Below are 12984 nucleotides of genomic sequence, written 5' to 3' on the forward strand. Positions count from 1 at the left end.
TACACCACTCCAAGGTAGATTGCGAGTATTCTACTTTTGGCTGAAAGAAGTCGTACTTTGCTCCTTAATGGCTATACCTTTGGATTGCATTTTCATTACTTTTCCACGTTCTTTGGATTGGTTTTGTGACTGTCTTTTTCCTACTTCTGAATATACACTATTTGCCACATCGCTCTGCTGTACATTTGGTAAACTCGGGTTTCAACACCCCATTCTTCATCACACAAGTGCTGTGCGATGAACATTTCAGCTTTCAGTTTCATGATAGAATTGTGTGAACTTTCGCAAATCCCATATGGTTTCTGCATTTATGTGAATAACATTATCACCCCTAGTGCTGTCTCCGATGATTGGGACATTGATACAGTGCATGAAATGCTAGAAGATTTAGGGGCATATTCTCAAGGACTTATCGCCGAGTTAGCAACACTTTATTGCCACAAAATTCACGATAAGTTTATCGCCCCATTCAGTAGCTGGTGCTAACAGCCACTATCACCAGTTTATCTGCGATAGTAGTCGCAAAAAACATCGCCACAGATGACCCCGGCAACTGTCGCTAATGAGATGCAGAGTAGGCGTTCCCGTGCAAAAAACCACGACAAAACCAATTTGCAACATTCTCAATGACCAGCCATATCAGTGGTAAGATCCCAAAACAGGCGATAAGGCATGTTAGCAGCAGGGATTTAACACCTGCTCTTACCTGGTGTAAAGCTGGATGACAACCTGCACCATTAAAAGGAGCACAGCCCAGAGCCACAACAGAGGAACAACAGATGCCATGGAGCCACTGATCATGCAGCTCGGAGACCCAAGAGGGCCAAAATACCCACTGCCACCACCTCTAGGCCTGCAACCCCGTCCCCCGACCGCCCCGCTCCCCCACGGGACCACCACAGAGGCAGCGCAGACAAAGACAGTGGACCTTCAGAAAATGCACCAGCCTCACAGACCTAACACAGAGGATGTCATTACCCTCTACAGGTTCAAAAGGACTACCATCCTCCGCATCCTGAACAGCATTGCCCACAGGCTGAAGGTACCAACACAGCAGACAACCAACATCTCTCCGCAGACAAAGTTGCTGGCTGTGCTGCATCTATCAAAGTTCCTCACAACTGTCTTGTATGCCATTATCAGCTTGGTACCCCAGCACCTTCACTTCCCCCATACTGCGCAGGAACAGATGGAGACCAAGCAAGGCTTCTACGCCATAGCTGTCTTCCCGCACGTGTTGGGGTTAATCTACTGCACACATGTCCTACTTGTGCCCCCTGACGACACTGCACACAATTACCACAACAGAAAGCCCACGCATTCCATAAATGTGCAGGCAATTGTGGACCACCGGGGACTCTTCACCGATGTCATCGCCAACTACCCAGGCAGTGTGCATGATTCCTACATCTTCCAACAGTCCATCATCAACCGGTGCTTCCAGGATGGCACCTACGGAAATGTACTGCTCATTGGTAAGTACCACATGAACACACCACACCCCCCAACTCACAACTCTGGTAATGCACATGTTACAAACTCACATACCACATGCAAAACAACATGCCCGCCCACCGTACATGACAGCACAACTTACTGTGTTACCCTGGGCTAGCCATGTACATGAGCCATCAACGGCATGACACCTCAGCCACACAATAGCAGATTGGGGGGAGTGGTGGGAACCAGGCATGTGCGAAGGAGGCAAGTGACCCATGAATGAGAATGTACACAATGGCAAGTGGCGGGGATGTGCTGGCCAGACTGCAGTATGCAGACCGCAGACATGTACATTTCGACATATACTGCTGGTGTTTGGAGTGTAGTGGACAGTGGACGCAACCATGTTACCCCAGGTAGTGGGGTAGAGCGCGGAAATGTAGCTTGTTACATACCAAAACCTTGACTGAATGCTGTGATCATCCTCATCTATAAGAGGGGCCCTTTGAAATTATGAACAAACCTATTAGTTTAATTGACAAATTGCAGAAATCATTCTGTTGACAATTACTGGGGAAACTATACAAATGGGGGGGAAACATCGTTTACAACGCGGTGTTTACACCGCACTACCTTAATAACGCTGCCATTACAACGCAAGTCGTTACTACGTCTTGCGCTGGATGGCGCTGTTGGTTAAGGAATATTGTAATTTTATATTCCAACACCTTCCCTACTGTTACGTGGACTGATGTTGGAATATAAAATTATAATATTCCACAATCCGCGCCCTCCAACGCAAGTCGTTGTAACGACTGGCGTTGTAATGGCAGCGTTGTCAAGTACCGCGATCTAAAAGATCGCGTTGTACTGACATACATCCACAAATGGGCCACGGGAAACCATATTTTATCAGACCTCCATGCAGGATTTTGCCAAAATAATCTGCAAAATAGACCAAAATCTTCATTTCTGCACAATGTACTGGAAAACCGTTGTGCTGGAGAAGTACCACTTTTATGTGGTCTTTGTTGACCTAAAATCAGCTTTTGTTTTGATTCCCCACCGTAAGCCATTAGGCGTTTTAGGCCTCCCGGGGGTTCCTGATAATATTTTATCAGTTATAATAAAACTCCATGAAGCTAATTATGTCCATGCCAGACATGGAAATAGGGGAGAGTTATCTGACTCTTTCAGAATTGAGAAGAGAGTTCAGAAGGGCTGTGTTCTCGCTTTGGTTCTTTTTATAAATGACTTTGCTCAATTTTGAGACTTTCCTGGTATTGATGTCCTGAAAATATGTGCTTCTAAAATTCCCACGCTCTAGTTGGCAAACGACACACTTCTCATTTCTAAAACTCCGGCTATAGTAGACCATTTTTCAGTCTTCTTTGCCTAAGGGGAGCTTGAATTAAATATTAGTAAGACTACGTTTATGGCATTCAACCCCCACAAAGCTGGGAGAACTTCCATTACAGTATAGAAAGAACCTCTTGAACAAGTACAACATGTTGTGAGGAGTGAGATTGTCTTATAAATTTAATTGGACACTACAAATTAGAAAAAGCATTTTGAAGGTGCAGCAGGAATCAGGAGCAATCATCAAGCTAACAAAGAAAACTAAATCTAGAATTCTTCCTCTAGCTGTAGAAATGTATATTGTCAAATCTAAAGTCTCGGCCTTATATGGCACAGAATTGTAGAGCCATGTTAAAGGCAACCGGCTTGCTGCAGTTGAAAATAGTTTTTTTAGGACCCTACTAAATCTCCCACAGAGTGCCCCTCGTCTTCCTTTGTTATTGGACGCTGGTGTGTATACGATTTCTTGCACTCTGAAGTCAAGACCCTTACTGTACTGGCATAGATTATGGTCTACTAACGAACGAGAGGCTTATAGGCTTCCACTAAGGGAATTACTCAGTTTCAAGGGTCATCTAAATATTCCCTGTTGAACCCATATCAAAAGCATGCTATTTAAATTGGTACCCTGCTACTCTCTAAATCACCAATGGGTATGCAGCAGGTTTTGGAAGAGATCTGCTCATTCTGCAGGAAGCGGGATTTGGAGATAAACTTCCAAAGGACAAAATATATGGTCTTCCATGCAAGTACCATCAACTGCCCACACCCCCAATGGAAGGTATGGCCCTAGAGAGGGTGTCTATCTTTGACTATTTAGGCCTGAGTCTTAACGATAAAATGGACTGGGGGAACAAGATACAGAAAGCGAATCTAAAACTTACACAGTATATAGGTGGAATTTTGAATGTTTATAAAAGTTGCACCCAGAAAGTGGAAGGCCTACCAGCAGAAATATACAAGGTACAGGCAAGGGGAGCATCGCTATATGGAGCAGAGCTCTGGGGACACTGCCCAACTAACATCCTATCTTTAACTGAGAGTACTTTTCTTAAGCAGTTGTTGGCACTCCCGAAAAGTACGCCGTTGACACCGCTATGGATGGACTTGGGCATTGGCCCCATTGCTGATTTAATTGCCTCTCGCCCACTCCTATTTTGGTGCCGTATCTGGAGCACGCCCGAGTTGGTGAACTGTAGGGAGGAATTGAGGGACGTTATGACTATCTTGGGTGCAGGGAATATACCCTGGCTGTCTCACATTAGGAACACTTGCCAAGTACTGGGAAGGATGAATATGTGGTTGAGGCCAGAAGAGACCTGCCCATCAATTTAAAAAAAATCCCTATTCTCTGCCTATAAGGAATATAAATTTATCCAACTATCGCAGTGTGCTAACTCATGCAGTTTGACTTCCAGGTTTCTGGAAGCCAAGCAGCAGTACAAACTGGAGTTGGCCCTGGATAGCATCCAGCCCTTATTGCAAAGAGACTGTACCTTCAATTTAGGCACGGGGTGCCCCAGCTTAGAGCATTCACCAATAAATGGAAGGGAGCTACTAAACTAGGATGCCCCGGGTGTACTGCGACTGAAGAACAGAACTTCATGTTCTCCTCTTCTGTCCTGTTTATAGCAGACCTAGGTCTAAATGGATTCTTCAGCTTTGTAGAAATGTGGGAATCAGACACCACTCTGGGGCCTTTAGGATATTAAAACACGAAACAGACCCACTATATGTGTTTGCTACCTCTAGGTTTCTACTTATGATGTGGTGTATACGTAGGAGCATTATAAAGTAAAATGAGTCTGCTGACTATTAAATTCTACTTACTCACTGATCACCATGCCTAGTCTCTGCTGTACATTGCTCCCCTACTTTACTATTTTGCTATCCTAATTTTGCACATTCTCCCGATTAAGGATAAACAGTAGAAATGTAATTTTAATAATATCTTGATTGTTTTTACCCAGTATTTATTGAATCTTGTTTTTAATGGTTTTAAAACTATCAGCTAATGAATTCTATTTAACCCTGTAATGCACCAGGTTGACGAGCCAGAGAATAATGTATACATTTGCACTATTGTACTCTTTTTAAATTGATTTTTTGTTTTTAATCATGTAAAATTGCCTACTATAAGGTGCTCTAAATGTAATGTTATATTCGTATGTGCTTTTATGGCAACATAGCTGAAATAAACTTTTCTTGACTATGAATATGAATATCTAATAAGCAGCATTGCCACTTTGTTCTGCAAACCTTGAGCTGCCTTATTTCTTTCTCCTTTTTTTTAGGAAGCCTATGTTCCACCTAGAACACCCACAAGTTGAAGGGGTTCATTAGGGGTCATGGTAGGAGCCCCAGCCCTTGTGGCCATGCTGGCTCCCCATCTCAGCCTCCATCCTCTAGGACTACGTGCGAGACGGAATCAGTTACCTGTGTTCCTGGAGGGCTTTTAGAAGCCTTTTTTCTAGCACTGCACAATACATTGCCATTAAGGAGTATGGACAAGAGGTAAGAGGCTGGTGCACTTGCCCTACCCCAATATTGGATTGCATGCCTTTTCAGTGATAGAATTAAAAGTGTTACTGCATAGGCTGTTGTTTTTCCTTAAAGTAAACTGTTACTTCCTGAATAAAGTGCTACACCGTTCTTAAGTTGGGTAGGCCAGCTCTAAAGCACTCATCTGTTCATCAATGAACATATTTATCAACAAATATTTTAATGTTGAACATTGATTTTTGTTAACTATTCCACCAGGATAATTTTGCTAAAATGTGCTTTTCTCCCACCTAAAACCCTGAGCAATATTTATTCAGTTCTACAAGGCTCTCTTTAGTTGCAGTAATTGAATCTTGATTAAATGTGATAGACCTTGTAAGGAGAAAACAATAGGTGTGGCCTGCCAGTAGTCCTCTTGTAGAAAGGCTAGAAAAAGTAATAGTAATTATATATCATTAAGAGAGGTTTGGATAATAAGAGCAAATAGCATCACAAAGAACAGACTGGGGCACCAATGATTGACATGTTTACTGTGAACAGAGATCTGGTGTTAAGGAAACTTTGATGGTGGCCTTGTCTATGCCAATCTCTCTTAAATGTGAAGGGACTTAGCCATGGAACCAGTCAAGTTTTTAGTTTCTAGGGAGGTTCCCTCACATTAATAGGACAGCAGTTGAATGGGAGCTCAGATCCCCAAATGCTGACAAGGGGGGCATGCAGTAATGAAAGAACCATGCAGCAGATGCTTTTCAGATTGTTGTCATGAAATACGGTAAAAGAAAGCTGCCTTGACTATGATCTATTTTTGGCACTGTCAGAATATCTTTATTCGACTTATTCCAAGTCATACAAAGAGACGCAAAAGGAAAAACACATTCAAACAAAACAATCATATGATAATTAAATGAGAAACATACTTAAACATACAATACAATATTCCTAAAAAGCATCTGCCTAAAAAACAAACACATATTAAATACTATATACAAATTTAAGAATTCATTTTATATAAGAAGATGCATTTTGGTTTCCCCTAAATGGGGGCATTTTTAAGACAAAGAATTGCCAATGGCTTTGGCTTTAACCCTTGCAGCTGCCACTAAAAATTTTGCAACACTAAAAGTAGTGCAAGGATTTGTCAAAAGCTGTAAAAAGAGCAGAGCAGGGCGCACCTGTATAAACCCTGCTTCTTTCAAGATGGGGAGCAAGTATTTTTTTCTCTGCTCATGAAACAGGCTACAAAACATTACAAAATGCATTGTGTCCTGCACTGAAAAATTGTCGCAGCTGCAAGGGGCAGCTTGTTCCGGTTTCTGCCAACCGTTAAAAGAACCGAGGTGAAAGTGTAAAAGATTAAACCTAAATTTAATTAATAAAAACCTATGGTAAGGGATTGTGACGTAGCTGAGATAAGGTGCGAGATGGGGTTCGCTTACCAAAAGGTAGTGAGCTCTGACTGCTGGCTTCTGCAGTTCAGCTACCTCACGGCAGGCTTCCTTCCTTTCGTAAAATAGCTTTTTAATTTGACCTATGTCTTGGGCCCTGATTTTTTCTGGGCAAAAGAAAAGTTCTGAACGACCCAAGTTCGTAAAGGATTTAATCAAATACTCCAACCATGGGATTTTCCTGTATTTGTCTAAAGATAGAACATCCTTCAAGATACTGTGGTTCAATGACAGATCTTCATTTAACCACATTTTCATCCACATAGTCAGGGGCGCTAGACTCAATAGGTCTGATAAGTATGCTAAACCAACCTCCTTATGGATAGAGTAGGTAGGAGTTGACTGAGGTACAGATAAAAGCGATCTAATGAATCTGTTCTCGGCTCTCTGGATGGGGTCAAGATTTACATATCCCCACAAGGGGGAACCGTATAAAGCAATGGCCACAGATTTGCACTTGTAGATTTTTAACAAGGCTTCCATGGGTCTTGCTCCCAGCTTACTTGCAAAACCTAAAAGAGCTGAGGCCGATCTAGTAACCGCCAAGCGCTTTGCGCTTATCTGTGGGCCCCACGTCCCTTTGTGGTCAAACAAGACGCCCAGATAGGGAAATGTGGTGACCTTGGAAACTTGAGCCCCACTGCAAAAAAAGGATTTATGGCTCTTTTTTGCACAATCCCGACCCATGACCATAGTGTGCGATTTAGACACGTTAATCTTAAGGTCCAATTTCTCCATGAAGGAACCAAAGGCATTCAGGAGAACCTGAAGACCAATACCAGTGCGGGAGATCAGTACGGCATCGTCCGCATACAGGAGTGCTGGAATTTGGGTAACTCCTGCACGCGGAACGTCCGTGCCCCTACCTCGCAGGTATGCCCCCAGGCCATTAATATAGATCGTAAAAAGCGTGGGGGCCAAAATGCAGCCTTGCCGAACCCCCTTTAATGATTTAAATAAAGGGGTACACCTTCCATTATTAGACACTCGGACAGCTGCAAAAAGATCCTGGTGCAAAGTGGCCATAAATGTGACCAATGCTTTGTCTATGCCTAGTTCCAGTAGGATCAACCATAATTTGGACCTATTGACAAGGTCAAAAGCCGAGGAGAGGTCCATGAAAGCTAAATACACGGACCCCTCCTTGGCCACCGTGTACTTTGAAATGAGTAAATGTAAATTAATGCATTGCTCGATTGTGCCTTTTTTTTCTCTGAAGCCATATTGCAGTTCTGAGAGCCCACCACAGTCCTCCACATTCTCCCTTAGTCTATGCAAAAGGACTCTTCCCAAAACTTTTACAGTTGAGTCCAAAAGTGAAATAGGTCTGTAGAATGCTGGGTCGTCCCGCTGACCTTTGTTTTTATAAATAGGGACGATAGTAGATATAGCCCAAGAAGCGGGTGCTGGGTTATCAGTAACAGCATTAAACACATTACACAGAACGGTCGACCATAGTTTAGGTGAGTACATGAAGAAATCAGCCGGGACTCCATCCGGACCGGGTGCCTTATGTTTTGTAGTTTCCTTAAGTGCATTTTCAACTTCTTGTGGGTTAAAGATGATAGGGTGAGCGGGTCCATTGTACAATAAACCCTTATTGCCCACGTCCCCCTCGTCGGCTTCATATACACTTTTAAAGAAAGACAGCCATTTATCATCAGCAATCACGCAGTCCATGGGTTCATTTTTATCTTCGGAGAATAAAGGCTGCTTAATAATCTCCCAGAACCTCCTACTATCCTTCAATACTGCCGCTGACTGGAGGTTTTCCCATGTTTCATGTTTGATGGAGTCTTTACAATTTTTTATTGCTGACTTATAAACTTTCCTTAGCCTCGTGATTTTATCCGTTGCCCTCGGCACGATTTTTAATGCCACCATCAGGTCTCTGTGGGCCTTCGAGCATGCTGAGTCGAACCAACGCTTGTGTCCTTTAGGTCCCTGAAACGGGTTAGCTAACAAATCACTAGAGACCTGGACACATATCTCCTCAAAAGCCTCTACAATCTGTTTCCCCTGGGCATCCGGATTCTGACAAAGCTCCACCTGTTCTTTTATCTTAGGGAAACATTTTTTGTAGAAATTGTCCGGGATCACTTTTGCCCACTTCAACCTTCTGTCTTGGTCAGTGGTCCTCAGGGGGTGTGAAGCTTTTACAATTGATGGTGAAACGCCCATCTCGGCTCCCCATGCCACTGCCAATAATACTGGGTTGTGATCGCTATAGTGGGTTTCTACGGTGCGATAAGCAATAGTTCGGTTAAGAATACCCATTGAGACAAAAATGTAATCTATCACCGTTCCATGATTGCCGCCCACAAAAGTTGGAGTTCTCAGACCATAGTCGGGTTCAAATAGATTGTAGGTGGCGAGTAAGTCTTCAAGTTCCTGACCCTCTGTAGAATGTACAAAGTGGGGACCTAATGGTACCGCATCGTCCATTTCATCAACTACTAATCCCTTACAATCTAAATTACATAAATGAATGTTAAAATCACCTACTAAAATAAACTCAGAAGCGAATACGATATTCTGTAAGACTCTGTTTAAAATACTGTCCAGACTTGCAATGTTGCGACCGGCGTAATCGCTATTCCCAGAATTGTAAAAGTTAACGTATACAGTCCTGCTGGTTTTGCTGATCACCCTTTCTACTATTAAGATGTTGTCGGAATCAGTGGTGATCTGCCTGTAGCTTCCTTTTAAATTCAGAGCAAAAAAGAGCGCCAGGCCCCCCTTAGCCCTGCCCATTCTACCTGGGACTGCAGGTTGTACAAAGCTAGTAAACCCGTCCCACCAGATATCGCTGGATGTGACCCAAGTTTCTTGCAGGGCGATAATATGATGTTCAACAATAAAGCTCCGCCAAACTGGATCCTGATTTTTAGAGTTTAGTCCTGCTACATTCCAGCTTATGACCTTACATGAATCAATAATTTCACCTGGCTTGTTGCCGCCCTCACGGTCTCCTTCCACTGTAACTGGCGATGGAAGTGCCTCTCTAGTTTCCCCTTGACCACGACACTGTGTGTTTTCTCCGTTGACACCCAGTTTCTCACTGACCACAAGCCCCGATAGAGTTAGTTGCTGAGTGAGATTTATGGATGGGTGAGGCTCAGCCACCGCCTTACAGGTTTGCAAACTATAGTGTTTCTCTGTTATGATGTTGTTGCTACTGGTTTTTCGGTTGCTGGGCCCCTCGCGTGCGTGATCTGCTCCTATTGCAAGTCAGTCGCAGGTGTTTAGATCAGCTAAGGGGCCAAATCTGTTTCCTGTGGGAATACCCCACACGGGTGGATTAGATGGCTGAATATGGCCGTTGTGAGCTACGTTCCAACTTGGGTATAAACTATTTGGGTGGTTCAAAAAAGGGTCCGATCTCTGCCACAGTGTGGGCCTAAAGCCCTGCTCGTTATGATTATATCCCATAGGCCCTGGCCCCCACCCGTTTATTCTTAGATCTTGCTGCTGTTCAAACTGATGATTTGGCTTGTACGGGTAACTAGATCTTCCTACGTCCCGATGTGCCATCGGTTGGGACCACTCAGTTGGATGTCGTAGAATAGTAGCCCTCCCCCAGCTACCAATACTAGTAGGCTTGTGTTGCTTGATGGCATTTGGCACAGTGGCAGACTGAATCTCATCATAAAAGAACTTGAGAGTCAGTGGGATTATAGAACCACTGCGGCGTTGTGGTGGAAACACATTATTTAAAATGTCTGGGAGGACTTCGGCATTTGCAAAATTTAAAAGGACACAGTCGCCTTTAAACTTTTTGGGCTTACTGCCAATCCAGGATACCCTCCTGGTCAAAACTATGTCCCCAGCCAGTTTATCTAGCCCTCCTTCGGCCATGTGCATGTTATTGGAGAGCCAGTGTAGGGCTTTATCTTTTAAACCCTGTTTAGACTCAATTTTGTCTTGAACAAGGACTGGAACATTGGCCAACACCAAGACTACCGGTGAGGCTTCCACAATAAATTCTGCTGCGGGAGCCTCTAGGTGCGCAACCACTGTTGCGTCGGTAATACTAATGTGCGGGGCTCCGGTTTCAGCATTCTGATCCATGACATGTGGTGAAAGCAATGAGGTAGAAGGAACCAGCCCTTGTTGAATGATCTGAGTGGGCTGTAAATTACTATCGGTGGGGGAATCCACCTCGTCCGTGGATATAAGGTCTGTTACGAGGGAAGAGAGATTCTCTACCTCTTTAACCAAAACATTCTGTACCCCACTCAACTTCCTCACTTCTGCAGTCAATTTGTCCACTTTCCCAATCAGAGGTTTGATTATAGTCCTGATTTTGATGTCGATCATATCTTGGATCCGGTTGAAAAGAAAATCATCGCTGATTCGTTTGGACTCGGAATCCACCTCGACAACAGTGTGTTTGGCCGCCCTCCTAGGGGGAGATGTTGCGGGCTTTTTCTTGCCTAGATGTTTACCCCCTCGTTTAGTTGGTAGCTTTCTACACGCTCTGACCGCGCGTGTTTCTGGCTGCGGAGATTGTTGGTCTTCATTCTGGGTGGCTATCTGGCTGTTTGAGTCTATGAGGGTATTGTCAGACAGATCTATTAAATCATTTCTACCCATCGAAGACTCCAGATCGTCGGTGGGCTCGATGACATTCTCTGAAGAATCAGGATCAGCCATAATAAGCGAAGAATTGGCTAGCAATGGGTCAGACATTGAGGTGCTAGCAACGCCTATTGATGGGCTTGATTCGGGTAACACCGGTGATTGGCTCAAACCCAGAGATTGTCTACGCTTATTGTTAATACTACTAACGACTTGAACAAGATACGAGTCTAAAGTATTCACGGCTTCAACTGGGGCAGGTACCAGTTTTTTCCCCATGCTATGAGCTGTGCCTTAGGAGGACATTAAAAAAATGGCAATAGCACTATGCAATGTAAGTCATACAACTGTGATGAAAAATGGCAAAGGGAGATCTCTAGACAATAGGCTATGCCCGATATCAAAGCGAAATGCACAGTACCTTGGTATTCGCGAGTTAGATGTCAAGGGAGCTGGCCTTGCCTGGCCTTCTCGTGCCTCTGAGGGCCTAAGAGGGCCCGCCCTTTGCCCGGGCTTAGCCCCGGGCGTCCTGCTCGCGTCCCGCGACGCTGAGGGCTGACAACTTTGTACTGCCCCTCCCGGCGCTTTTGCCGCGTCGGGGAACGCGCCGCCGCTGAGCCTGATGGGAAACGTAGTCCCAAGGCGGCGGCGCGACTGGTGGCGGGAATCCGGTGTTGGTAGCTGGTGCAAAGGTTCTTTCACTCCGAGCGCTCCCTCGCTCAGGCGCAGTCAGGTAGGATTCTGGACAAATTAGAATGGCTCCCCCCGCTCCACCGAGGGCTGACAACTTTGTACTGCCCCTCCCGGCGCTTTTGCCGCGTCGGGGAACGCGCCGCCGCTGAGCCTGATGGGAAACGTAGTCCCAAGGCGGCGGCGCGACTGGTGGCGGGAATCCGGTGTTGGTAGCTGGTGCAAAGGGGAGCATCGCTATATGGAGCAGAGCTCTGGGGACACTGCCCAACTAACATCCTATCTTTAACTGAGAGTACTTTTCTTAAGCAGTTGTTGGCACTCCCGAAAAGTACGCCGTTGACACCGCTATGGATGGACTTGGGCATTGGCCCCATTGCTGATTTAATTGCCTCTCGCCCACTCCTATTTTGGTGCCGTATCTGGAGCACGCCCGAGTTGGTGAACTGTAGGGAGGAATTGAGGGACGTTATGACTATCTTGGGTGCAGGGAATATACCCTGGCTGTCTCACATTAGGAACACTTGCCAAGTACTGGGAAGGATGAATATGTGGTTGAGGCCAGAAGAGACCTGCCCATCAATTTAAAAAAAATCCCTATTCTCTGCCTATAAGGAATATAAATTTATCCAACTATCGCAGTGTGCTAACTCATGCAGTTTGACTTCCAGGTTTCTGGAAGCCAAGCAGCAGTACAAACTGGAGTTGGCCCTGGATAGCATCCAGCCCTTATTGCAAAGAGACTGTACCTTCAATTTAGGCACGGGGTGCCCCAGCTTAGAGCATTCACCAATAAATGGAAGGGAGCTACTAAACTAGGATGCCCCGGGTGTACTGCGACTGAAGAACAGAACTTCATGTTCTCCTCTTCTGTCCTGTTTATAGCAGACCTAGGTCTAAATGGATTCTTCAGCTTTGTAGAAATGTGGGAATCAGACACCACTCTGGGGCCTTTAGGATATTAAAA

The sequence above is a fragment of the Lissotriton helveticus genome, chromosome 4_1 (genome assembly GCF_964261635.1).
Source record: "Lissotriton helveticus chromosome 4_1, aLisHel1.1, whole genome shotgun sequence".
NCBI classification, from domain to species: domain Eukaryota; kingdom Metazoa; phylum Chordata; class Amphibia; order Caudata; family Salamandridae; genus Lissotriton; species Lissotriton helveticus.